The sequence below is a fragment of the Symphalangus syndactylus genome, chromosome 20 (assembly GCF_028878055.3).
Source record: "Symphalangus syndactylus isolate Jambi chromosome 20, NHGRI_mSymSyn1-v2.1_pri, whole genome shotgun sequence".
In the NCBI taxonomy this organism is placed as follows: Eukaryota; Metazoa; Chordata; class Mammalia; order Primates; family Hylobatidae; genus Symphalangus; species Symphalangus syndactylus.
Window position 1 is genome coordinate 25,278,754 of NC_072442.2, and position 24,482 is coordinate 25,303,235.

The window sequence follows — 24,482 nt, forward strand, 5'->3', positions numbered from 1 at the left end:
CCACTGCACTCTAGCCTGGGCAACAGAGCAAAATGTCATCTCAAAAAAAAAAAGAAGTGCCTCCCCCATACAAACTTATAGGACAAACAAATGTTTCTAAGACATATGAGCAACAAAAGTTAACATTCTAATATGCAAAAAGTTTTTATGAATCAGCAATAAAATATATGAACACTGCAACAACAACATTGGTCAAAGGACATGAACAGGCAATATTACAAAAGAAGAAATAGATATGAGAAGGTACTTGACTTCACTAGTAATCAAATAAATTCAAATTAAAGCGGCAATGAGGAATCATTTGTTCACTTTTCCCATTGGCAAATATTTCATGTTACCGAGGATGAGGAGAAATGGCCAGTCTTGTGCTTTGATGGTGGGACAACAGCAGTGTAAAGAAGTACACTTCTGGGCCGGGCACAGTGAATCATGCCTGTAATCCCAACACTTTAGGAGGCAGAGGTGGGAGGATCATTTGAGCCCAGGAGTTTGAGACCAGCCTGGGCAACACAGTGAGACCCCATCTCTACAAAACATTTAAAAATTAACTAGGCATGCTAATATATGCCTGTAATTCCAGCTACTCAGGAGGCTGTTGTGAGAGGATCACTTTAGCCCAGGAGGCTGAGGCTTCAGTGAGCCATGATTACACCACTGTATTCCAGCCTGAGCAACAGAGTGAGACCCTGTCTCAAAAAGAAAGAAAGAGAGGAGGGGAGGAAGGAAGGAAGGAAGGAAGGAAGGAAGGGAGGGAGGGAGGGAGCGAAGAAAGAAGGAAGGAAGGAAGAGAGGGAGGGAAGAAGAAAGAAAGAAAAGGAAAGAAAAAAGAAAGAAGAAAAGAAAGAAAGAAGAAAGAAAGAGCAAGAAAGAAAGAGAAAGAAGAAAGAAAGGAAAGAAAAACAAAGAAAGAGAAAGAAGAAAGGAAGGATGGAAGGAAGGAAGAAACGAAGAAGGAAAAGAAAGAAAGAAGGGAAAGGAAAGGAAGGAAAGAAAGACATTTCTGGAAGGCAATTTGGAAACCCTTGGCAAGCCTGGAAAATGTGTATAACCTTAGAATCTACAATTCAACTTCTTGGAATTTATCCTAAGGAAACACGGAAAGATGTGCCCAAGGGTATATGTGCAATGATGTTTATCTCAGTACTATTTATAATAGGAAAAAATGGAAATGACTTAATAACCCATACATAGAGAACTGGTTGAATCAATTATGCTTCACTCATATAATGAAATCATATGCAGCCATTAAAAATGATGCCTGGGGCATAGTGGCTAACACCTGTAATCCCAGAGCTTTGGGAAGCTGAAGCAGGAGGATCATTTGAGGCCAGGAGTTCAAGACCAGCTTGGGCAATATAGTGAGACCCTGTATCTGCAAAAAATAAAAATAGAAAAATTAGCCAGGCGTAGTGGTACATGCCTGGAGTCCCAGCTCCTCAGGAGGCTAAGGTGGGAAGATCGTTTGAGCCCAGGAGTTTGAGGCTGCAGTGAGCTATGATTGCACCACTGCACTCCAGCCTGGGCAATAGAGCAAGACCCTGTCTCAAAAAAACAAACAAAAAAGATGTATGTATCCATTGACGTCAACAGAGCCCCATAATCCATTAAATTTTAAAAAGGTTACAAAAGATCATGTAGAGTATGCTTCATTTGTGTTGAATTGTATACCTAAGTGGGTACTCCCAGGAAGGAGTCTGGAAGAGTAGTCTCCAAAATTTCTAGGTGGTAGGAAGTGGATTCTGTGGTTTGTGCCTTCTATAGGTAACCAGTGCCCAGTGGCCATCTGGGTGTGCCCCGTGGTCCCAGTTCTCATTCTGACGGAGCTGACTTGCCCTGGGATTAGGATGACTGACTGTGCTCTTGGATAGGCTCAGGGGGATTGACCAGGGGACATCAGCATGGATTATTCTAGAGATCCTGAGAAAGACTGTGTTGCATAGCAAAGGTGTCTAAAAAGTACATGGTGTAAAACAACAACCATTTTATAACCAGTTCTGTTGTCAGGAATTTGGAGAAGGCACAACTGGAAATGCCTTATCTCTGCCCCATGATATCCAGGGCCTCAGCTGGGAAGTTACAACTTCCAGCTACAGATGACTTGACCAGGAATCAGCTGGAGAGCTCTTCAGACCTGGAGTCACTGGAAGGCTGGGCTTAGCTGGAGCTGTCGACTGGAGCACCTACACGTGGGCTGAATGTAGCTTGGACTTCTAACAGCTTGGCATCCGGTTCCCAGGGGTGGCATCTTTAAGAGGGAAGACTCTGGAGGGTATTTTAAGAGGCCAAGGCAAAAGGGGCAAGGCTTCTGACTTAGCCTCAGAAACCATGTCAGCACCACTTTGCCACATTCTCTTGGTTGCAAATGAGTCACTCATGCCAGCTTGGATCCAAGAGGAGAGGAATTAGACCCCACCTCTTCATGGGGAAGTTACAAGGTCACATTGCAGAAGAGCATGTAAGATGGAGATATCATGTGGCCTTCTACAGAAAAGACAATCTGTCATAGACAGTCTTTTTTCCCTGCTGGACCCAAAGCTTAGAGATGTGAGATTTGGAATAGCTGTAGCTGCCCTGGAATCATGAAGGGGAAGCCTGCCTATAAAGCCAGCATGGAGGAGAGCCAAGGGATGCCAGAGAGTGAGAGCGAGACAGTGTGAGAGAGAGAGCAGATCCAGAGGGCATCATTTGAGCCTGACCACGCTCCTTTGTCCCAAGAGCCAATAATCCCCTTATACTTAAGCTAGTTTGAGCTGTTTTCTACCACGGGTAGAAGAAATAGTTCTAATCAATACAAGAGGATTTTAAGAGGATTTTGCTACCTTTTTATACTTTTTTCATTTAAAAAATTTTTTAATTCTTTCTTTCTCTTTCTTTTTTCTTTCTTTCTTTCTCTCTCTTTCTTTCTCTTTTTTTCCTTCTTTCTTTCTTTCTTTCTTGCTTGCTTGCTTGCTTGCTTGCTTGCTTGCTTGCTTGACAGTCTTACTCTGTTGACCAGGCTTGAGTACAGTGGCATAACCAATTATAGCTCACTGTAGCCTCAAACTCAGGGCTCAAGTGATCCTCTAACCTCAGCCACCCAAGTAGCTAGGACTACAGGTGCATGCCATCACACCCAGCTAACATTTATTTTATTTTTTCTAGAGACCAGGGTCTCACTATGTTGTCCAGGCTGGTCTTGAACTCCTGGCCTCAAGTGATCCTCTGGCCTCAGCCTCTCAAAGTGCTAGATTACAGGCATGAACCACTGAACTTGACCTACTTTTCCATATTGCTTGACTATTCCATAATAAGTATGTTGTATTTTCAGTGTTACAAAAAAAAATTTTTGAGACAGAGTCTTGCCCTGTCACTCAGGCTGGAGTGCAGTGGCACGATCTCAGCTCACAGCAGCCTTGACCTCTCAGGCTCAAGCCATCCTTGCACCTCAGCCTCCTGAGTAGCTGGGACCATAGGCGTGCACCACCAAGGCTGGCTAATTTTTAAATTTTTTTGTTGAGATGGAGTCTCACTATGTTGCCCAGGCTGGTCTTGAATTCGTGGGCTCAAACAATCCTCCCATCTCAGCCTCCCAAAAAAGTGTTGAGTGGCGTGAGCCACCGGACCCGGCAAACATTTTAATTGAGCAGCTATTAGTGAGTCACCAATGGCAAACACCCTGACTTTAATCACCTCACATTTATCAATCTGAAAAGTAAATACTTTGCCTACCATTGTCTTTTGTTAAAGCGCAGCACCTCCTGCTCCCATGCCACCACCCCTCACCACTTCCTAAGTTTTCTCTAAGATTCAAGCACTTTCCAAATATTCTGTTCAGTACACAGTTATCTGGTGTGATGGCCTCTGCACAGCATGGTTCGTGGCCTTCAGAGTCCTCAATCTAGGCAGGAGACAGAAGTGAACAGAATCGTTCTGATCAAGGGCTGTAAGTACTAGAATGGAAGAACAGTGTGCTGTGGGAAGAAATGGAGAAAGAAAGGAGAATTCCTACTAAAATGGAGGCGAAGGAGGCGTTTCAGGTAGAGGAACTAGCTTGAGCAAAGGCCAGGTAGTAGAGCCACACAGGATGTATGATTCTTGTGGTTAGCGTGATGCAAAACAGGTGACTACAGGGTGGCCTTGAATGCTGATATTAGACGTTTTTGCTTTATCCTAGAGAGAATGAGGAGCCACTGGAGGGATCCAAACAGAGAAGTGTCATGACCAGGTTTGAGGTGGGACTGTCAACCTGATGGTGGTGTAGACAGCGGATGGGAGAGACCCAAGGCCAGGTAGGTGGCTACTGCAATCGTCCAAGCAATCAGTACTGAGTCCTACATAGCCTTGCACCCTTGTAGTTACTCTGTCTAAGCCTCATCTGGGAGCAGGCATTCTCTGCTGTTTATGCCCAGAGCCTGTGCTTGAGGAGAGAGGTCATTCTGGTCTTCTCCAGAGCCATGCTCTGACCTTGGTCAGCGGCCTCGTCCTGCCAGAGCCCCATTTATTTGGCTTCCCCGCTACACCCAGGTCGTGGTTCTACTTAGGGTGTGTGGGAAGTAGGAGCTGTCTCTCTCCACCCTCATTTAGTCAGCCTGACTGAGGAATCTCCAGATTGGAAGCAAGTCTTCAAATATTAACTGCTAAAAAGAATAAAAACAGGAACAGCCACATGTATAGCAAGACAGTATCAACACTTTGCGTGGATTATCCCATGTAATACTCTTGGCAACCTTATGAGGGGGATGTCATTGCCATATCCATTTCACAGATGAGAAAATGGAGTCTCTGAGTCATTCATGCAATGGCTGCTCACTCTGGGGACTCTGAAAAGGCATAGCCTAGAGTCCACACCACAGGCTGGATGAGGTCCTTGGTCTCTACAGCCCGGAATGCAGTGGCCCTCTTTCTACTGCTGCTTATTTGTCCGAGCTCAATAAGGGTGTCCCCTCCTCTAGTGATCCCAACCCCCACCCACAAACCCTTGCTGCCACATCAGGTTTCCCCACTCCCTGCTCCCCTCTGCCCCAGCATGCATCCATCTGGCTGCCCTGCCATGGTTTGCTCATCTGTCCTAGAGGGTGAGCTCCCCAAGGATGAGCAGACAGATCTCTCTCTCCCTGTGGTCCCGTGCCAGCACAGAGAGGCTCTCACTGAAGGCATCAGATGTTGAAGTGGGAGGAGGGGGCGCCCTGCTGCCCTCCCTGCTTTGGGGCTTTCCACCTTTCCAGAGGAATGGGCTGCCTCCCCAGCCTCCCTCTGAAACTTGCCCCCACCCCTGTGTGGGAGACTGAGAGGGGCTTTCCCAAGCTGTGTGTCCCCTGCCATTGAGATCACATCTCCACTTTCTGTCTTTTCTTTTCCAAATAAGCATCCAAATTCAAAGGCTGTGATAAGCTCTAGCTAAAGGCTGGAAACAGCTCAGACTCACACACCAGGGTGTCCAACCCATGCCCAACCAGGGAAAAAGAAGGAGATTGAAGGAGAAAAAGGGAGAGAGATGGTCACCAAGCTGACGGCAGATGAAGAAGTGAGAGAGAGCAAAGTGCCTTCTTGCCGGGAGCCTCCCTTGTGTCTGGAATGATCAGAAATGGGGGAGAAATGGTACAGCGTTCAGCAGACGAAATTGAGCAGTTGTGCTGTGAGGCGGGCTGTGGTACTTAAATGCAATAGCTGATCTAATCACTAGTCTCGTTCTCTGGGAAGCTTTTTGCTGCATTTTAGCACAGAAAAGTGTTGTCTTTCTCTCTTTTGTGGCTCGAGCTGCTATTTAAGAAAGCAAAAAAAAAAAAAAAAATCAATATGCCTTCTCTGGCTTTCATTCTTTTTCCCCCAAAAGGTGTTTCTCTGGGGAGGGGGAAAAGGTAGAGGGGGGAGTCGAGGAGCGTTTTTGTCATTCATAAGCCATGGTGACAAATCCTTGACATCATTCGCGGTTCCTATCGATCAGCTCTGTCCGCGGCACCAAAGGACAAATAGAAATCATTTGTCTGTCTTGGCTCCCAAACAACCGGAGACAAAGGGCTCAGCCAGCAATCAGCAGCTGGAGGTATTAGCAGCGGGTCAAGTTCGGAGATCAGAGGTCAAACAGGTTGTCATCAGTTTCTCACAGCTATCAGAGCAAGGGCAAGGGAGGGGCAGAATAAAACCCACCAACAACACAGCTGGTTCTTATTAGCCAAATCCTGCCAATCCTGCCTCCCTGCAAAGAAAGATGGGCCACTGCCCCCCCAGGGACGCCCCAGGGTGCAGGATTTCATGGGTTGGCGGCAGGGGTGTGAGAGGCCAAGGAAGAAAAGAAGCAAGATCTGAGCTCTGCCTCTCGCTGTGTGTGCTGAGCACCCTCTCAAGGGAAGCTCTGAGTTATTCTGTCCTGGGCCGTGAAGAAGAGAGAGAAAGAGGAGAGAGAGAGAGAGAGAGAGACAGAGAGAGAGACAGAGACTGGGACCTCAGGTTTCTCTGGGAGTCCTAGCAAGCAAGTTAATCTTGTATAATTGGAAGCGGCTTAAGCCTGGGAAACAGGGGATGCAGCCAGGGTACAGTTGAGTCACGTTAAGTCCCTGATTACACATCACCTGTTTTGGTTTCTCCTCCCACCCTCGAGATGAGACTCAATTCTTAGGACAATTAATCTAGACAAAGATATGGGAGGATGAGGGTGGCATACCCAGCCCTGTGGAGTGACACGTACGGCGGGTGACTGGGGAGAGGAGAAGCATGACAAATAGGATGGCATCTGACAGCTCTTTTCACTGAGCACTTGCCTTCAACGCTCTGGGCCTGCTGCAGCCGTTATCTCACTGAAGCATCAATGAGAGCCCTGGGAGGGCCTATTGGTTCCATTTCACAGATGGGAAGACTGAGGCCCAGAGAGATTAGATCACCAGTATCATTGAGGCCACAAAGCACATATCTGAAAAGTGGATCCCAGGGAACAAAGAAAGGGGCACCTTTGATAGGATCCACTTTTCACTTTTCAATGAGCACAAGTCCAACTGATGGGAACATGTTGAGAGTTCTGGGTCCCTGACCTCGCCAGCTGCTCCTTTGGCACACCCCCAAGCACCCAAGGACTGTATTGCCTTATAAGGATGAAAAGACCCAGAATTGGAACTTGCAGCTCCAAGGAAGACCCCCGCGAAGGGAGAGAAAGGTAATTCAGGAGGTTTGGAGCTCACCAAGGTGGGAACACTGAGCCCACACTGGCCCAGGCTGGAAGGCAGGACCTCACCCACTAATCAGGTGGTAAATCCAGCTCTCAGGAGCCTACTGGCCCTCAAATAAGTTAACAGGAATGATGGCTTCTCTTCAGTGCCACTGGGTCACGGTGAAACGGGAGGGGGCAAGTTTAGTGCATGTCCGAAGACATATGGGTGGCCTGCCACCCAAAGGCCTCTACTGGAATAGGGGCCCTTCTCAAGTCTAGGGGGCTCCAGGGGATGTAGGACACATTTTAATGAAGACGAGTTGGGAATTCTCTGATGCACCCGTTACTTGTTCCAACTCTCTCTCTCTCTCTTTTTTCTAAGAGGTGGGGTCTCACTATTTTGCCCAGGCTGATTTTAAACTCCTGGGCTCAAGTGATCCTCCTACCCTGGCCTTCCAACGTCCTGGGATTACAGGCACGAGCCACCACTCCCGGCCTGTTCCAACTCTCTAAGGAAGCTTTAAGATGTGGAAGAAAAAGAAAGATAAAGGCAGTCGTGGAGCTGTGAAGATTGGAGTCTTTGAAGGAAACCTCAATGATGCATGTAGGATAAATATCCTTCTGAAACAGGAGCCCTTAAACAGAACTAAGACCTGTGGCTATAAAAGGGTAGCCTGAGGATCTGCACATCTGCACGTGGGATAAAACTGCATAGAACTCAACACATACGCACAAACACATGTGAATGTAAAACTGGTGAAACCTGAATACGGTCAATGGGTTGTACCCATGTCAATCTCTGGCTTGTGCCGTTGTACTTTAGCTATGCAAGATGTTACCACTGGGGGAAACTGGATGAAGGGTATATGGGATCTCTCTCTATTACTTCTTACAACTGCATGTGAGTTTACAATGACCTCAAAAGACAAAAGTTATAAAAAGGAAAAACAAACAAAAAAGCATTTTGTTCCCTCAGCAGAGTTCTGTCTGTCTCCTGACATAGAGATAGGAAAAGGCACAGTCAGGAGAGGAATAAGCACTCGATCCACAAGCTCTCTCCATGTAGAAAACAGATAAGAATGGTCTGCATTATGTGTATTTTTCACCAAACCCATCCTTCTGAAGAACCACATTGTATTTATGCACACATTATTATCCCATTATTTGGTGAAGAAAACTGAGGCCGGGGTGGTGTACTTATTTGCCGGAAGCCACCGTGGCTGAGCTGGCATTTCAATCCCAGTCAGCTGACTCCAAAGCCTGAGCTCTTTCCACCACAGCACAGTGGTCAAGTTGGCAGTGTTCCTATTTCCAGAACCCCAGAAAGTATGCTTTCCAAGGGTAGATTTAGCCTAGGAAGCTAAATATGCCAATTCCATCAAGCATTCATTAAATACTTTGCTGTCCAGGAGTATGGAGGGATAGTTTTTTGTTTGTTTGTTTGATTGTTTGTTTGTTTGTTTGTTTAAAAAAAAAAGAATAAAAGAGGCCTGTCCTCAAGGATCTGAGTCTGTGGTTTTGCCAGGAAACTAACATGCCTAGAGACGGGCTGAACTTTCCTAAGAGCAACACAGGGTCAGAGAAGAGGGAGATGTGTGGGAAGGGGTCCTCTTGGAAGGTGGCAACTATGCCTCTTTCTTTCCTTTTTTTTTTTTTTCTTGCTTTGAGACGGAGCCTCACTCTGTCACCAAGGCTGGAGTGCAGTGGTATGATCTGGCTCACTGCAACCTCCACCTCCCAGCTCAAGTGATTCTCCTGCCTCAACCTCCCAAGTAGCTAGGATTACAGGCGCCCACCACCATGCCTGGCTAATTTTTTATTTTTAGTAGAGATGGCGTTTCATCATGTTGGCCAGGCTGATCTCAAACTCCTGACCTCAAGTGATCTGCCTGCCTCAGCCTCCCAAAGTGCTGGGATTGCAGGTGTGAGCCACCACTCCTGGCCTCTTTTTCAATTTTTTTGTTGTGGCAAAATTGCACATAACATAAAATTTACCATCTTAACCATTTTTAAGCTTATAATTCAGTGGTACTAAGTAAATTCATATTAGGTAAAACCATCATTATCATCCACCCACAGAACTCTTTTCGTCTTCCCAAACTGCACCCATTAAACAACTCCCCATTCCCCACCCTCCTCGCAGGCCCTGGCAACTCATTCTACTTTCTGTCCCTATGAATTTGACTACTCTAAGTACCTCATATGAATGGAATCATACAGTATTTGTCCTTTTGGGACAGAGTTACTTCACTATCCTCAAGCCTCATCCATGTTGTAGCATGTGTCAGGATTTCCTTCCTTTTTCAGGCTGAATAGTATTCCATCATATGCACCTACCACATTTTGCTTATCCATTCGTCTTTTGATACATACCTGCATTGCTTCCCCGTTTTAGCTATTGTGACTAATGCTGCCGTGAACATGGCTGTACAAACATCTTTTCTTTTTCTTCTTTTTTTTCAAGATGGAGCTTTGTTCTGTCACCCAGGCTGGAGTGCAGTGGCGCGATCTCAACTCACTGCAAACTCCACCTCCCAGATTCAAGCCATTCTCCTGCCTCAGCCTCCCGAGTAGCTGGGACTACAGGTGCCTGCCACCATGCATGGCTAATTTTTGTGTTTTGAGTAGAGATGGAGTTTTACCATGTTGGCCAGGCTGGTCTCTAACTCCTGGCCTTAAGTTATCTGCCCCCGTCGGCCTCCCAAAGTGCTGGGATTACCGGCATGAGCCACCGCGCCCTGCCACAAGTATCTTTTCAAGATTCTGCTTTCAATTCTTTTGAGCATATACCCAGAAGCAGAATTGCTGCAGCACATGATAATTCTATTTTTAATTTTTTGAGGAAAGGGGATGGCTTTCACTTAAGGATCATACAGTTTGGTTTCATTTTTAGTTTGTTTGGCTTGTTCTTTAAAAAAAAAAGTAATACACATACATAACTCACAATTCAAAAGGTGAAATCTCCCTCCCACCTCTATCCTCCAGTCAGTCACCCAGTTCACCTCCCTGGAGTCAACCAATGTTATCAGCTTCTTGCTTATTCTTCAAGAGAGGTTCCAGGCATGTACAAATACATCTATCTATTAGAAGGGTTCCGATAGGTGGAGAAGGGAAGAAAGAAAGGGCACCAAAGAAGATAGACTTGTCATGGAGAGATTCATCCTACTAGGATAAATTTTTTCTGTCACTGTTTTAGGGGTGTCTCTTACAAATATCACAAGATTTGACTTTAGTTTTTTGTCTCAATCTTTAAGTCTTTGTTTTTTTAATATGTAGGTTTTGTCCATTTACATTTTTTTCTGCATTTAACTGGTTTTGCCTTATTGATAGACAGAGGGAAAGAATTCCTTTGGCAGAAACAAACGACCCTTAGTTTTACCTCCTGGTTGACTTTTAATCTTGCTTTCAATGATTCTGATCTTCTAATCTTTGCTGTCCCTTCTACCTTTCTTCTCTAGTGTTTTGGAAGAAGTTTTTTGTTTTGTTTTGTTTTTGAGACAGAGTCTTGCTCTGTCGCCCAGGCAAGAGTGCAGTGATAACAATCTTGGCTCACTGCAACCTCTGCCTCCCAGGTTCAAGTGATTCTTCTGCCTCAGCCTCCCAAGTAGCTGGGAGTACAGGCGTGCACCACCACGCTTGGTTAATTTTTGTATTTCTAGTAGAGACAAGGTTTCACCATGTTGGCTGGGCTGGCCTTGAACTCCTGACCTCAAGTGTTCCACCCGCCTCGGACTCTTAAAATGTTGGGATTACAGGTGTGAGCCACCATGCCCAGCCTGGAAGAAGTTTTTATTCCATTACTGGTTAACTTTTTAACCAGTAAGAATATTTTTAAAAAATATTCTTTAACTTGTAATCATTTAACATTTTATTTTGAGAGTCTTGAGCTCTAAAGAAATAAACAATAATACAAGCAACACGTATATTCTTACCATTTATCATTAATGTGCCGGTAATCGATGTATTGCCTCTTGGCACCAAACCTGCGATCATTTGCCTGCTTCATGTTACTGCAGCTGGACCCTGTAAACACTTCTCCTCCACACACACTGGTTTTGTGGATAGAGGGCTCTAGAGGAACATCACGAGGCACAGCAGGAGAATGGGCTTCTCTTCCTGGTTCCTGAGTTCAATTCCTGCTCCCGGGACACAGCTGCTGGCAGCGTATGGGAGGCCCAGTGGTGCTTACCCTCTGGCAATTTACACTGGCACCCCTGTGGCTGGCTTTCTGCTTGCCAGCCCTGGCCTGTCAGCTGTGGCCCAGCTTTGGCTTGAAGCACCTCGGTGAACCTCTCCACATAGTCCACAGCCCCACTCTCTCTAAGGTCTGACTCCCAGGCATGGGTTGGGGGTTTCTCCCAAGTGCCATGGTTCCTTGGGTGTGCTTCCTGAGCCCTAGAGGTAGTAACTGCCCCCGATGTCTGCTACCTTTCTTTAAAGTTACCTTTTCCCCTCTTAGTTGGTAACCACCTTTTATTAGTTAATTTTTTCAGTTAATTGCTTTTTATATTACTTTTTTTCTGTGTGGTTTCTATCTCCTGACTGGACCTTGACTGATATATTTAACAAAGTTAATATTTTTGTCACATATGCTTGCTGTTTGTTTTTTTTTCTTTTAAGGAAATTACACATTACAGATATAGCTAAAGTCCCTTCTAATGGCCATCCCTGGTTCTATACCCTTTCTCCAAGAGGGAACCATTATTATGAGTTTGAGGTAAATCCTTATATTTTAAAAATATTTCCATCCATTCATATGTATCTACAAATAACACATGCTGTTTTTACATTTTAAAATGTATATGAGTGATATGCTTTTCATATCATTCTGAATCTTTTTTCTATCTACCAAACATTATATAACTTGAAACTATACATGTGGATATGTATAGATCTAGTTAATTTCTCTTAAACTGCTGTATAATATCCCATCATATAAACATATCGTATGTTATTAATTCATTCCCCTATAAATGATCATTTGGATTGTTTTCAATATTTGGCCAGTTGCAAATAATGACGCAATATACATCCTGCGTATGTGTATGACAGAATTTCTCCAGGGAATATATTTAGAAACGGGATTTTCTGAATAGCTCATAGAGGATGTGCTTGCTTTCTTTTTTTTTTTTTTTAGAGACAGGGTCTTACTCTGTCGCACAGGCAGGAATGCAGTGGCATGATCACGGCAAGGATGTACATTTTTAAATGTTATTAGATGCTGCTTATTTGTAATAATGCTATCATTTTCTTCGTACCCTCATCAACACTTTATTTATTTATTGTTTAGAGACAGGGTCTTGCTCTGTTGCCCAGCCTGGAGTACAATGGTGCAATCAATCATAGCTCACTGCAGCCTTGACCACCTGGGTCAAGCAATCCTCCCATCTCGGCCTCCCAAAGTGCTGGGATTACAGGTATGAACCCCTGCATCTGGCAACACTTTATATTGTTAGGCCTTTTAATTTTTCCCAATCTGATGGGTAAAAAATAATACCTCACTTTTCTTTTCATGGCTTTAGTGGCTATTTGAATATTCTTTTGTATGAATTGTCTGTTCATATGTTTCTCATTTTTCTGTTGGGTTGTCTTTTTCTTACAGATTATAGAAATTCTTTATATATTCTGATAGATACATTATATATTGCAAATATCTCCCAGTAAATTGTTCACCTTTTAATCTTGTACATGGTATATTTTGCCTGAGACAAGACTTAATTTTAGCAAAGTTAAGTAATCTATTTTTTTTTTTTATTTTACAGGATGTTTTTTTTTTAATTTTTTTTATTAATTTTTGCATACAAAAACAATAAACATTTTCTAAAAATACATACAAACAAAAAGATGCGTATCAAACATATTAGGAAGGTTGCACATGGGAAGTCAGGGAATAGAAATGGGGGGTGGGAGTTAAAATAAATGAGAGAGGGACTTTATATGGATCAGTGATAATAACTCAATCCTCTATTTGACAAAGAAGAGGGAGAAGGAAGAGGAAGAAAAAGAAAGTGGGATAAAGGATCAGAAAGGGAGGAAAATAGAAAAAATTAGAGTATGACTCCAGGGTAGACCTGTTTTGTTGTCACTGAGTTGGTTGGTTGGTTTGTCTGTTGTATTCTTCATGTTTCGCCAAGTTGGCCAGACTGGTCTCGAACTCCTAGCCCGAAGTGATCAACCCGCCTCGCCCCCCAGAGTGCCGGGACCACAGGCGTGAGCCACCACGTCCAGCCCCCACATTGCTTCTGGCCTCCGTGGTAGACCTCCCAGACGGAGCGGCCAGGCAGAGGAGCTCCTCACTTCTACCCAGACACGGGGCGGCCGGGCAGAGGAGCTCCTCACTTCCCAGACGGGGTGGCCAGGCAGAGACGCTCTTCACTTCTTCCCAGACGATAGGTGGCCGGGCAGAGGCGCTCCTCACTTCCCAGACGATGGGTGGCCGGGCAGAGGCGCTCTTCACCTCCCAGATGATGGGTGGCCGGGCAGAGGCACTCCTCACTTCCCAGATGGCGCAGCCGGGCAGAGGCGCTCCTCACTTCCCAGACGATGGGTGGCCGGGCAGAGGCGCTCCTCACCTCCCAGACGATGGGTGGCCGGGCAGAGGCGCTCCTCACTTCTTCCCGGACGGGGCGGCCGGGCAGAGGCGCTCCTCACTTCTTCCCGGACGGGGCGGCCGGGCAGAGGCGCTCCTCACTTCTTCCCGGACAGGGCAGCCGGGCAGAGGCGCTCCTCACTTCTTCTCGGACGGGGCGCCCGGGCAGAGGCGCTCCTCACTTCTTCCCGGATGGGGCGCCCGGGCAGAGGCGCTCCTCACTTCTTCCCGGACGGGGCGCCCGGGCAGAGGCGCTCCTCACTTCTTCCCAGATGGGGCGGCCGGGCAGAGGCGCTCCTCACCTCCCAGACGGTGGGTGGCCGGGCAGAGGCGCTCCTCACTTCCCAGACGATGGGTGGCCGGGCAGAGGCACTCCTCACTTCCCAGACGGGGTGGCCGGGCAGAGGCGGTCCTCACTTCCCAGACGGGGCGGCCGGGCAGAGGCGCTCCTCACTTCTTCCCGGATGGGGCGGCCGGGCAGAGGCGCTCCTCACTTCTTCCCGGACGGGGCGGCCGGGCAGAGGCGCTCCTCACCTCCCAGACGACGGGAGGCCGGGCAGAGGCGCTCCTCACTTCCCAGACGACGGGTGGCCGGGCAGAGGCGCTCCTCACTTCCCAGACGACGGGTGGCCGGGCAGAGGCGCTCCTCACTTCCCAGACGGTGGGTGGCCGGGCAGAGGCGCTCCTCACTTCCCAGACGGTGGGTGGCCGGGCAGAGGCACTCCTCACTTCCCAGACGGTGGGTGGCCGGGCAGAGGCGCTCCTCACTTCCCAGACGGGGCGGCCGGGCAGAGGCGCTCCTCACTTCCTCCCGGACGGGGCGGCCGGGCAGAGGCGCTCCTCACTTCCTCCCGGACGGGGCGGCCGGGCAGAGGCGCTCCTCACCTCCCAGACGATGGGAGGCCGGGCAGAGGCGCTCCTCACTTCCCAGACGATGGGTGGCCGGGCAGAGGCGCTCCTCACCTCCCAGACGGGGCGGCCGGGCAGAGGCGCTCCTCACTTCCCAGACGGTGGGCGGCCGGGCAGGGGCGCTCCTCACTTCCCAGACGGTGGGCGGCCGGGCAGGGGCGCTCCTCACTTCCCAGACGGTGGGCGGCCGGGCAGAGGCGCTCCTCACTTCCCAGACGGTGGGCGGCCGGGCAGAGGCGCTCCTCACTTCCCAGACGGTGGGCGGCCGGGCAGAGGCGCTCCTCACTTCCCAGACGGTGGGTGGCCGGGCAGAGGCGCTCCTCACTTCCCAGACGGGGTGGCCGGGCAGAGGCGCTCCTCACTTCCCAGACGGTGGGCGGCCGGGCAGAGGCGCTCCTCACTTCCCAGACGGGGTGGCCGGGCAGAGGCGCTCCTCACTTCCCAGACGGTGGGCGGCCGGGCAGAGGCGCTCCTCACTTCCCAGACGGTGGGCGGCCGGGCAGAGGCGCTCCCCACCTCCCAGATGGGGCGGCGGCCGGGCAGGGGCTGCAATCCCAGCACCCTGGTAGGCCAAGGCAGGCGGCTGGGGGGCGGAGGCTGCCGCGAGGCCAGACCACGCCACCGCACTCCAGCCTGGGCAACACCGAGCACTGGGTGAGCGAGACTCCGTCTGTAGTCCCAGTACCTTGGGAGGCTGAGGCGGGCAGAGCACTCGGTGTGAGGAGCTGGCGACCAGCGTGGCCAAGATGGCGAACGCGTGCCTGCAGCGAAAGGAGAAAAGGTGGGCAGCGGTGGCGCGCGCCGGCAGTCCCAGGCAGTTCGCGGCGCGGGCAGCAGCAAGCCGAGTAGATTGCAGCCTGGGCCAGAGAGGGAAAAGAAAGAAAGAAAGAAAGAAAGAAGGAAAGAAAGAAAGAAAAAAAAGAAAGAAAGAAAGAAGAAAGAAAGAAGAAAGAAAGAAAGAAAGAAAGAAAGAAAGAAAGAAAGAAAGAAAGAAAGAAAGAAAGAGAGAAAGGAAGAAGGAAGGAAGGAAGGAAGGAAGGAAGGAAGGAAGGAAGGAAGGAAGGAAGGAAGGAAGGAAGGAAAGGAAAGAAGGAAGGAAGGAAGGAAGGAAGGAAGGAAGGAAGGAAGGAAGGAAGGAAAGAAAGAAAGAAGAAAGGAAGGAAGGAAGGGAGGATGTTCTTACTGTGTCTTTCTTGTTTGAGAAATCATTCTCTATCCTGGGTCATGAAAAATATTTTCCTATAATTTCTTCTGACTATTTTTCATGTTTAGGTCACTAAAACATCTATATTTTACATTTGTTAATGACATGTCACAGCTCTGTTATTAAATAGTCTTTCTTTTCCCTAATGATTAGTGGTGACAGCTCTAACATATGCTATGTTCTTATAGATAGATAGGAATCTGTTCTTAGGTTTTCTGATCTGTTTTATTGGTTTATTTATCTATTCTTGTGTTAATTAGGATGTTAAGAACTCAAGCTGCTATTATGAGAGTTCCAACAATCGTGTGACTTAAGAGACAAAGTTTATATTTTATATTTTATGCATATAACCTTGCAAGGTGAGCTCTGCTCCGTGGAGCCTCTCCTTCATGCTGCTGGCCCATCATAGGTTGACCAGGGGCTGTGCTCTTTGTCATGTCCATGCTAGGACCTCAGCTAATGGAGCAGCCACTATCTGAAATGTTGGTGATTGCCATGGCAGAGAGAAAGAGAGCGCTTGATGGTCTTGTACCAATCATTAAATGTGTCCTCCTAGAAGTGACACACATCACTTTAGCTCACAACTCATTGGCCTCATGTAACTGAAAGAGACCAGGAAATGCGGGCCTATCATGTGCCAGAAGGCAAAGAGCTGGGAATGTTTGGGGAACAGCCCTAATGACTATAACACACATGCATTGTAAGTTTATAAATTTCCCTCAAAATATGGCTTTAACTGCTCCTTAGAAATTTTACCCAAGGCTTTCATTATCATTTTAAAATAAGCATCTCATTTTGTAATAGTTTTAGATTTAAAGAAAAATTGTGAAGATAGGAGCTGGAAAGTTTCCATATAATCCCTCTCAATTTCCCTTACTTAACATCTTATATTAGTATGATATATTTGTCATTATTAATGAACCACAATACATTATTATTATTATTATTACTCTGTTACCCAGGCTAAAGTGCAGTGGTGCAATCATGTCTCACTGTAGCCTTGACCTCCTGGGCCCAAGTGATCCTCCTGCCTCAGCCTCCTGAGTAGCTGGGACCACAGGCACATGCAACCACACCTGGCTAAGAGATGGGGTCTCTTTATGTTTCCCAGGCTGGTCTTGAACTCCTACACTGAAGTGATTCTTCTACCTCAGCCTCTCAAAGTGTTGGGATTACAGGCGTGAGCCACCACACCCAGCTGCAATACATTATTATTAATTAAAACCCGTACTTTAATTCAGATTTCCTCTGTTTTTACCTGATGTCCTTTTCCTTTTTCTTTTTGGAATATTTATTATTTTATTTATTATATGAGATCCAGGAGAGAAAGGAGCAATGTAAAATCCAGCAATCCCTAGTGGTATATATCCAAAAGAAAGAAAATCAGTATTTCAAAGAGACATCCACAGTTGCATGTTTATTGTGGCACCATTCACAATAGCCAAGACATGGAATCGACCTAAGTGTCTATCAACAGATGAATGGATAAAGAAAATGTATTATATATACACAATGGAACATTATTCAGCCACAAAAAAGAATGACCCTCCTGCCTCGGGAAGATCCTGTCAATTGCAACAACATGGATGGGATTGAAGGAACCTAATGTCCTTTCTCGATTCCAGGATCCCATCCAGGATGCTGCATTACATTTAATCATCATGTCTCCTTCGGCCACTTTTGTCTGTGACAGTATCTCTGGTGTTCCTTGTTTTTCATGACCTTAACAGTTTTAAGGAGTACTGGTCAGGTATTTTGTAGAATGTTCCTCAACTGGGATTCATCTGATATTCTTCTCATGTTTACACTGAGGTTATATTTGTTTGTTTATTTTTTTGAGATGGAGTCTTGCTCTGTCACCCAGGCTGGAGTGCAATGGCATGATCTCGGCTCACTGCAACCTCTGCTTCCCAGGTTCAAGTGATTCTCCTGCCTCAGCCTCCCGAGTAGCTGGAATTACAGGTGCTGGCCACCACGCCCAGCTAATATTTCTATTTTTGTAGAGATGGGGTTTCACCATGTTGGCTAGGCTGGTTTTGAACTCCTGACCTCAGGTGATCCTCAGGTGATCCGCCCACCTCGGCCTCCCAAAGTGCTGGGATTACAGGTGTGAGCCACAAGGTTATGGTTCTTTTGAGAGGGAGATCACAGAAGTAAAGTGCCATTCTCATGACGTCATACCAAGGGCTTATACTATCGACAGGATATCGCTATTGATGTTAACCTTGATCACACAGCTGAGGCAGTGCTTGTCAGGTTTCTGTACCATAAAGTTACTCCTCCTCCATCACCCCTTCCATAATGCACTTTTTTTTTTTTTTTTTTTTTTCAGACAGAGTCTTGCTCTGTCACCCAGGCAAGAGTGCAGTGGCGCGATATCAACTCACTGCAACCTCCACCTCCTGGGTTCAAGCAATTCTCCTGCCTCAGCCTCCCAAGGGGCTGGGATTACAGGCACCTGCCACCAGGCCCAGCTAATTTTTGCATTTTTAGTAGAGACAGGGTTTCGCCATGTTGGCCAGGCTGGCCTTGAACTCCTGACTCAAGTGATCCACCCACCTCGGCCTCCCAAAGTGCTAGGATTACAGGCATGAGCCACCACGCCCCGCCCATAATGTACTTTTTGGAAGAAAATCACTATGCTAAGCCTACACATAAGGAATAGGAAGTTATGTTCCACCTTCTGGAAGGCAGAGCCTCTACATAATTGAAATTCCTCTGCACAGGAGGCTTGTCTATTCTCCCCATTAATTTATTTATTCAACCATGTATTTATATCAGTATGGATTCATGGATATTTATTTACTTTGGATTATAATCCAATACTGTGTTATTTATTTTGTTGCTCAAATTATTCCAGCCTTGGCCACTGGGAGCACTTTTGGTGGGCTCCTGTGTGTCTTAGACATACCCTCATCAATGTGAGTTGTTTTATATCTGAACATTTCCTTATTTTTTGGCACTAAAAGATGCTCCAGTCTCATCTTGTATATTTCCTGTCTAGTCCTAGAATCAGACGTTTTTCCAAGAACCCTGATTCTTTTCACTGGAGAATGGTATTAGAAACCAAGATCTGAGCACTAGGTGTGATTGTTGCTACTGGTGGTCATTGCTTCTAGGCCCTCAGTTGGCAAGGCGAAGAAATATATGTGTGTATACTGACCATTTATCCACACATATCTATACAAAATTCTATATGTAATCATCTGTATTTCTATTAAGCTAAGCATAAGTTCATCTGATGTCTCCAACTCTCATCCATTACCACATGGATCATTCAAGTTCAAGTTCAATGCTTTAATTATGTATAACCTCCCATTACAACCACTTGCTGGGGGCAGTGAAACTCTGGGTCCCATCCATTTACTTAAATGTTCAACGAACCCCCATAACATGGGTTTCCCTATATAACAAACCTGCACATGTACCCCGAACCTAAAATAAAGGTTAAAAAAGTTCAATTCCAGTATACATATATAGTGGTTTCGAATTTCTAACCTTTTCATTATTATTATTATTATTTGAGACAGGGTCTTGCTCTGTCACCCAAGCTGAAGCGCAATGGTGCAATCTCAGGTCACTGCAACCTCTGCCTCCCAGGTTCAAGCAATTCTCCTGCCTCAGCCTCCCGAGTAGCTAGAATTACAGGTGCACACTACCACGCCTGGCTAATTTTTGTAATATTAGAAGAGATGGGGTTTCACCATGTTGGCCAGGCTGGTCTTGAACTCCTGGCCTCAGGTTATCCACCCACCTCAGCCTCCCAAAGTACTGGGATTACAGTCGTGAGCCACCACTGCTGGCCTCATTATCATTTAATTCTAAATATTTAATTAATTGTCATTGGCTTACTCTTTAACTATGAATTATTTAGAAGTTTGGGGGGTTTTTTGTTCCATAACGTAGAAGGTTTTGTTAGCTTGCTTTCTCTGTGGCTGATTTCTAATTTTATTGCATTGTGGTCTGAAAACATGTTCTGTATAATGTTGATTCTCTGGAATGTTTTGAGAGTTCCTCTGTGATCTAATATATAATTCTAGTAACAGTTCCATGTGTGATTGGAGAAAAACATATAAATTTTGGTACATCTACTCTATGCCATTAAAAACATCATTATGAAAATGTAGAAAGTACACAAATGTTTGAGATAATGTGAAATGGAAAAAAGAACACGAAACACATGTGATATTAGCAGCAATGTAAAATCTTCAGGCACAAAAACAAAGACTGGAAAAGAATAAACAAGAATGAAAATAAACATTGACTACTAGTGGTAGGATTCTAGATAATTTTTTTTCTCACCTCAAAATTGTATTTAATGTGTTTTACTGTTTCTGTAATTCACAAAACTCTAAAAATTGTTTATCCTGGAAAATATTGGTTTGGATAAATTAACAAAGGCTTAAGAGCATTTAGTAATACAGCCTTTTTTTTTTTTTTTGAGACATGGTCTCACTCTATTGCCCAGGCTGGAGTGCAATGGCATGATCATAGCTCACTGCAGCCTCAAGTTTCTGAGCTCAAGCAATCCTCCTGCCTCAGCCTTCTAAGTAGCTAGGACTATTGATGTATGCCACCATACCTGGCCAATTTTTTATACTTTTTTGTAGAGATGAGATCTCACTATGTTTCCCAGGTTGGTCTTGAAGTCCTGGCCTCAAGCAATCCTCTTGCCTCGGCCTCCCAAAGTGCAAGGATTACAGACTCGAGCCACCACACTCGGCCAACAGACACTTTTTGAGCTCTTGCTATGTGTAGGGCACCATGCTAGATCTTAGGGATCCAGAAATGCTAAGTCAAGGTCACTTTCTTCAGTTTCTAACTCTAAATGTCATGGATATGTAGTTCAGAAAGGGCAGACCAAGCACAAGGAATTCCTATACAAGGCACCTAGTGAGAGGGCCCCAGAGAGGTCCATACATAGTGCGGCTGGAAGACACCATTGGGAGAAATTAATTTAGACTCAGCCGGGGGAGAAGAGGGTATGCAAAGCTTATGGTGGGATTCATAAAGGATCTCAAGGGGGTGGACACAGGGAGGAACTACAGGCAAAGGGGAGACCTTGAATAATACTAAAATTTGATATTTGTGTAAGATTTTATAGTTTACACACCCTCCTAGCACACACACACACACACAAGTTCGTTGTTTTTTACCTATATTTATGCTATTTACCCTGTGAGGCAGATATTACTCTTTTTATACCCATTTTTACAGTTGAAAACGGAGGTTCAGAGAGGGAAAGGAACTTGTCCGAAGTTACACAACTGTAAAGTGACAGAGCCAGGACTCCAATACTAGTTTTCTCACTCCAGGTGGAGGTTTCTTCATGTAAACCTCTCTTTGAAAATAACTCTTTGGCAATGCACTTAAAAAGAGCCATAAAAATGGCTCATCGAAGCTGTCCCGCTCAGTGAGAAGAATAGTATCAAGTGTCCTCTCAAGAAGGAGCTATTATGAACACAGAAATTGAGGACCAGAAAGTCAAGCTAGGTGGACGGTTGAGCTAAGCTAAAACTGAATTGGGTGTTTTGTGGAACTAGACGCTTGTCCTTTGCTGAGCACAGAAGGGGCCCATCCAGCTACCCCAGAGGGCACCAGACCTTGGTGCTGGGAGCTCAAAGCCAGTGCAGCCACTGGTCCATTCTAACCCAGCTCTGCAGCCTCTATTCACATAGTCCCTCAGACTGTGGAATGAATTAATGAATTGATTAATGAACAAAAATGTTCTGCTGCTCACCTCCACCTTTCTCCCCACCACCCACCTACTTGGTTCTCCACTCCCAAAGGTCAACCCCCAACATCCCTCCTCTACTATCTGCAGGGAACCTACTCAACCTCTTCAGTCTGACTTCTCAACCAGTATCTTATCCCCCTCCTCCTGCCACCTTCTCAGCTGCCTCCAAGCCTGGCCCTGGCAGGAGTGAAGGTTACCTGGGAACTAGCATTCCCATTGCTGCCCCCCGACCCCACAATCCACACTCAATTACAGACTCTCCCACTTCTTCTCCCAATTTGCTCATCCTGCTGCTAAGCTGTCCTTTTAACTGACATCCTATATGGCTTTTTTTTTCTTTTGAGATGGAGTCCTGCTCTGTCACCCAGGCTGGAGTGTAATGGTGCGATCTCGGCTCACTGCAGCCTCCACCTCCCGAGTTCAAGTGATTCTCCTGCCTGTCTCCCAAGTAGCCAGGATTACAGGCACCTGCCACCATGCCTGGCTAATTTTTGCATTTTTAGTAGAGACGGGGTTTTGCCATGTTGGCCAGGTTGGTTTTGAACTCCTAACCTTAGGTGATCTGCCTGCCTCGGCCTCCCAAAGTGCTGGGATTACAGGTGTGAGACACTGTGCCTGGCCTAACATGTTATATGTATTTATTACAGACAATCTCAAATCCATTTTTAAAGAGAATAGGGTGTGACTTCATTAATAATAAACACATATTTCTTAGACAAACACATATTTAACAAATATTTATTGAACACCTATTATGTGTGTAGCTTTGTGTTAAATGCTGGCAATACAGTCACAAGCAAAACGGCTACAGTTCCTACCCTTATAGAGTGTACAGTCTAGTCAGGGGGCAGACACTAAGAAGTATGCTTATAAATAAATAAATACATACAGTTGCTCCTCTGTACCTGCAAGTTCTGCATCCACAGATTCAATTAACCATGGATCAAAAATATTCTTAAAAAAAAAAAAAAAGAATAGGCCGGGCACAATGGTTCACACCTGTAATCGCAGCACTTTGGGAGGCCGAGGTAGGCAGATCACCTGAGGTCAGGAGTCCAAAACCAACCTGGCCAACATGGTAGAACCCTGTCTCTAGTTAAAATGCAAAAAGATTAGCTAGGCATGGTGGTATGCACCTGTAATCCCAACTACTGGGGTGGTTGAGGCAGGAGAATCACTTGAACCTGGGAGGTGTAGGCTGCAGTGAGCCAAGATCACACCACTGCATTCCAGCCTGGGCGATGGAGTGAAACTCTGTCTCAAAAATAAATAAGTAAATAAAAATAATACAGCAATTAAAAAACAATGTAATATAACAACTATTTACATAGCATTTACATTGTATTGGGTGTTATAAGTAGTCAGACTTGATTTAAAGTCTAAGAGAGGTTATGCATAGATTATATGTAAATATTATACTACACCATTTTATACAAGGGACTTGAGCATCCTTGAATTTTGGTATCCGAGGGGAGTCTTAGAACCAACCTCTCACAGATACCAAGGGGAATTGTACGTGTGACAAGAGCTTTGAAAGAAAAAAATAACAGAAGAAGGCTACTCTAGATTTGCACAGAATGCAGAGCTAGTAACAGCTCTAATGATCACAACACATGCACTTAAGTCTATATATTTCCCTGTAAGCACTGCTTTAACTGCACCCTGTAAATGTTGACATTAAGTGCATTCATTATCATTCAACTCTAAATATTTAATAATTTTTGTTGATTTCTTTTTAACCCACAGATAATGTTGAGGTGAAGTTTTGTTTGTTTGTTTGTTTGTTTGAGACAGAGTCTTGCTGCGTCACCAGGCTGGAGTACAGTGTCGTGGTCTCGGCTCACTGCAACCTCCACCTCCCGGGTTCAAGTTATTCTCCTGCCTCGACCTCCAGAGTAGCTGGGATTACAGGCGCCCACCACCACGCCCAGCGAATTTTTGCATTTTTAGTAGAGACAGGTTTCACCATGTTGGCCAGGATGGTCTCGATCTCCTGACCTTGTGATCCGCCCACCTTGGCCTCCCAAAGTGCTGGGATTACAGGCTTGAGCCACAGTGCCTGGCGGAGGTGAAGTTTTTCATTTCAAAACATGTAGGGTTTTGGTAACTCTCTTTTGGTGGTTGATTTCTAATTTTATTGCATTATGGGCTGAGAACCATAACGTTCTGTATATGGTAATTCTCTGGAATGTTTTTAAGACGTCTCTTGTGACCTAATAATTGTCCTCATTGGGCTACCATTCCACGTCCAACTAAATAAAAATAAAGTCTATGCATTTTGGTATATCAATGTATATCAATGCCATTAAAAGGATTATTAAAAAGACATGAGAATAAAGAGATGAAAAAGCTGCCCAGGAGAGAAGCTGAAGGAAGAAAACGTGTGAAGGCTTTGAGGCAGAAAGAAGCCATTGAAAGCCTAGACTGGAGGTGAGGCTGTAGCCAGAGAGAGGCAGGAGCAGGCAGACACTGATAGGGGTGAAGTAGGCAGAGGCCAATTTATAAATAAATAAAATGGAAAATAATATACGTGAATAAAAACCGAATAGCATTACAAGAGCCAGTCATCACCTCCAGGCCCCCACTGGCCTCCCTCAAGAAAGTACAGCGCAGCAGAGACTTCATCCCGGGCTGATTTGGACTTTGGGGGTCAGAAAGATAACTCAGCGGGCCAGTGCAGTCCGCCTCCCCTGGTTCCCAGCTCGATTCCCTCCACCACCTCTCAGCCCCAGGTTCCTCACTTGGGAGTAAGATCCACCCCTCAGGCGGTTCTGAGCTCAGGGGACGGACCTAATGGCTGCAAGGCCTGCGTCCTAACGGGCTTGCAGAACAGCCAGCGCCCCGCCCCGCTTCTGTGTCATCTCTCTGCCTATTTGGGGCGCTCCCACGTGCGGGCTAGTGTGGTGGTCACGCGCCGCAGCTG

General features: G+C 46.0%; 1 long non-coding RNA gene across 3 annotated transcripts in view; it reads left to right on the forward strand.

Moving 5' to 3' along the window:
• LOC134735208 (uncharacterized) overlaps nucleotides 1-23,821 on the forward strand; it is a 107,252-nt gene extending 83,431 nt beyond the window's left edge. For 2 of the 3 annotated variants that reach the window (XR_010118043.1, XR_010118045.1), the window contains exons 2-4: nucleotides 4,154-4,268; nucleotides 12,411-12,537; nucleotides 23,354-23,821. This is a non-coding gene — a long non-coding RNA (uncharacterized lncRNA). Of the gene's footprint in view, nucleotides 1-3,459; nucleotides 4,269-12,410; nucleotides 12,538-23,353 lie in introns of those variants that run through there. The other variant, XR_010118044.1, reaches the window with a different exon arrangement.
• The last annotated feature ends 661 nt before the right edge of the window (nucleotides 23,822-24,482 follow it).